Source organism: Myotis davidii, unplaced genomic scaffold, assembly GCF_000327345.1.
Source record: "Myotis davidii unplaced genomic scaffold, ASM32734v1 scaffold534, whole genome shotgun sequence".
Taxonomy (NCBI): Eukaryota; Metazoa; Chordata; class Mammalia; order Chiroptera; family Vespertilionidae; genus Myotis; species Myotis davidii.
In genome coordinates this window covers 6,161,230-6,165,146 of record NW_006286678.1, presented here as the reverse complement: position 1 = coordinate 6,165,146, position 3,917 = coordinate 6,161,230, and positions in this window count along the sequence as shown.

Here is a 3,917-nt window from a genome sequence, read left to right as displayed (position 1 = left end):
TTCCCCAGGGCCGCAGCGCCCCCTGGCGGGCGGTGCCGGACGCGCGTTCCCCTCGGGCTGCCGTTCCGGCACAGAGGCCGCGCCAAGCTATGAAACAACCAGGGTGCGCCCCGCCACTCCCTCCCTCTCGCCACCAGCACCTGACCAGGACCGATTCTCTTCCCACCTGAGCTGGACCACAGATCACTCCTGGGTTTCCGCTCCTGCCGCCTCCAATGCCGTATCTGCACACGAGCTTCTGAGCTTCCTAAACCTCCGTGTGGAACCCACCGGGACCTCACTGCCCCTGGGGGCAGAAAGCCCTGGCAGGTCTGGTCCTGTCTCCTCTCCAGCTTTATCAGGAGCCTCATCCTCGGCCTCCCCAGCTTTGCACCAGACCCCTCCTCTAACCTATCCTTAAGCCAAACCCCAGTTAGCTGACACCCTCCCCCGAGTCCCACCCCATCTTCACCATGCCTCTCCCATAATGGGCAGCAGGAAATAATGCCCCCAGTTTGAAGCCCTTGTGCCCTGCAAGTGGTGGGGGTCTCATATTTGATAACCCTGGAAGGCCCTGGGAAATTGGGGGACATTCTCCTTGACTTTGAGTTCCTGGAGTTTCATACCCACCATTGAAGAAGGCTCTGTGGCAGGACTTTTGTCTCCACCCTCCTCCACCCTGGCAGGTGACCTAAATTTGGAACCCTTCTTACCCCCCACCCTCAGGAATCAAGCCTTTGGGTAGCCAGGACCCTTCCCCATTCCCACTGATGTGTGTCCTAAAGGAAGGAGCGCCCCTCCTCCCATGTCTGCCTTTTCCAGTTCTCCTCCCCAAACGGTGCTTATTTCTAACCTCTAGACCACGGGGCACATACCCACCTGGCTGCCCAGTTACAAACACACACTTACACATGGGCTCTGTGTCTTCCCGACTAACGTCAGGCACACCCTCAGGTAAAGTCACACGCCCCTTCTCAAGGAGTCAAATGCCTATATTTAACCTCCATGTGGCACCCTGGGAGTCGGGGTCCCCTGCTTGGGGCTGGGAGCTGGAGGGCCCTGAAGGGCGAAACTCCCCGATTCACACGCTTATTCCATCCTGAGACGGCACTCGTGGACACAGGCTCCCAGCCATGGACTCAGCCACACCGCATGTCACACACTCCCTCAATCACACTGGGGTTTGGCGGATTGGGGCGGGCTCCAGGAGGCGGTTACGTAAACACCCTCCTCGCTCCCCCTCGCTCCTCCTCACCATCCCCCCTGCTTCCTCACGCAGTGCCAGCGCCCGGGGCGGCTTGGCCGAGGCCCGGGAACAGCTCGGCCTCGCGGAGGCTCCAGGCGCCGAGAAATCCGATCCTGACACAGCCCTAGGCCGAGCAAGGGAGGGGGGGCCCAGAGCACCCACGCACGCACGCGCGCGCGCGCACACACACACACTCACACACACACACACACACACACACACACTCAGGGTGCAGCCCAGCGCCCCCACCCCCGGACCACTCACTTCCATCCTGAGGCGGCTCCCAGCACCAGCCTGGAACAGCACTAGGGCCCACTCACAACACACCCATCCTCTGGAATCCTGTCATCTGAACCTCCACCTAAGCGTGCCCTGACCTTCCAACCTCTGGCACCAGAAAACAGCAAAGATTCCCTAAAGGTAGAGAATAGGCGAGGGCTAAAGCCCTCAGGGAGAATGTAGGCAGTCAGCCTGGAATTGCCCCTCATTTCTCAGGTGCTGACTCCTTTTCCCCCCCTCCCCTCTAAAGAGGTGATTTCACTCCTGTTCCAGACCCCTCCACCCCCCGCTCAGATCTGCTGCCAACTGATCCCAATATATTCTCTCAGAATTCCAAATTACTTGAGAGATCCAAGTCCTCCCCTCCTTCTCTTTAACATCCTTCCTTCCTCCTTGGTTGGAAGTTCTAACTCTAGTCTAACCCCAGTTTCTTCAGTTTTTGCAAAGAAGGAAGCTTGAGGGCAACCTGAGACGCTGAGGATGAAATCTCCAAAAGGAGGAAGGATTAAGGCTCAGGAAACTTTCCCCTGGAAGTCAAGAGTCTAAGAGAAGGGGAGAGAACGTCCATGCCTGCCCCCCCGCATAAGCCCCCTCCTCACTCTGCAGCCCAGGCTCTTTTTTATTTTTTAAATATAATAGCTTTTGAGTATCTGCCTGCGCTGCTGAGGCCCAGGCAAAAAGGGAATTTCCCCCTAAGTTCTCTGTTAATGAACAAAACATTTCATGTTGAAATGTCTCCTCTGCCCCCAGCCCAGTGTCTCTAGGGTCCCCCAGCCTGACCAAGCAGGGGGACCACTAGGATGGAAATAACAGAATAAGGGATAGCCCCTGGGGAAGCATAATTTACATTGGGGGGCATATTTTTCATAAATAATTAGGGTGGCTTTTTTTTTCCACTTTTGGCTAAAATTACCCACTCCTATGGCAGCGTCCCAGAAAGGGCGGCAGAAAGGGCGGCCGGAGCTGTCCCAAGGCCCAGGACATGGCCCCCCTCCCCTGGGCAAGGAGCCTTCTCCAAGTTGTTTTCCTGGTCTCTTCCTCTTGGATGTTTTTTTGATTATTAATCACATTTTCCATCCACAAGCTTGCTCCAGACCCCCTCCCCCTGGGGTCAGGGTTGGACAGAGGAAGGTGGGGCAGGCTCCAGGAGGATGAGGTGGGGACAAGATGGACAGTGACCCCTGGTTTGGGCTAACCTGAAAGAGGCTGTCACAGATCCTGTCCTCACCATCCTGGTACATAGTAGGACCTTAATAAACACAAGTGGAGTGAATGAATAAACAGGTATCTAGATTTCACAGCACACAGCTGGCAATGGAAGGCAAAGCCCCTAGTGTTGGTCTCCTGAAGCTGCAAATAGGGAAACAGCTCAGAAAGGGAGAGTCACCTGCCCAGAGTCACACAGCAAGTTAGTGCCAGGGCCAGAGCAGGACCCCAGGAATGCTAATGGCTCCCCCATTCATAAGGAAGTCAATAAATATTTATGGAGCACCTACTAAATGCCAGGCATTGATCTAAGTGATTGGATACAGCACAGAACTAATAAAAAAATCCCTGCCCTATCAAGGATGTGGAGCAGCTAGAACTCCACACTCTGCTGGTACAAGTATAAGCTGGTACAACCACTTTGAAACACTGTTTGGCAAGACCTGCTAAGCTGAACATATGTATACCCTATGACCCAGCAATTCCACTCCTAGATATATACCCAGAAGAAATCATTGTAAAATTCACAAAGAACAGTCATAGCAGTTTTATTCATAATAGCCTCAAAATGGAAACTATTCAAATGGATGCATGCATTGTGATATAATAACAGCAACAGGAAAGAATCAACTGTAGCTACACACAACAAAAGTGGATAAAGCTCACAGACAAAATGTTAAGCAAAAAGGGGGGAAAAGAACTAGACTTAAAAGAATACATATTGAGTGATTTCATTTATATAAAGCTCAAAAACAGGCAAAATTCATTTATAGTGATAGAAGTTGGAATTGCAGTTATCTTTGTTGGGGGGAGGGTGCAACAGTGTACAACATATGTCAAAATTTGAGCTGTGCACTTAAGGTTTGTGCATTTTACTGTTTACTTTTTGCCTTAAAAATATTTTAAAATCCCCTGCTCTCATGGGACTCACATTCCAGTCAGGGAAGATGGCGAGTATATAATTTATCCATGTGAGAATGCAGTAGCTAACTCCATAGCCCCCTCAGGCAACAGGTGACAGCCTAAATGTCATCTAAGAGAAGCCTAGACGAAGCCCCTCTGTCCTCTCCCATAGCGCCATACCCTTTCTTTATAGTAGTTAGTATGACATTTTAAAAAATATATTTCATTGATTTTTTTTTTTTTACAGAGAGAAAGGGAGAGGGATAGAGAGGTAGAAACATCGATAAGAGAGAAAAATCAATCA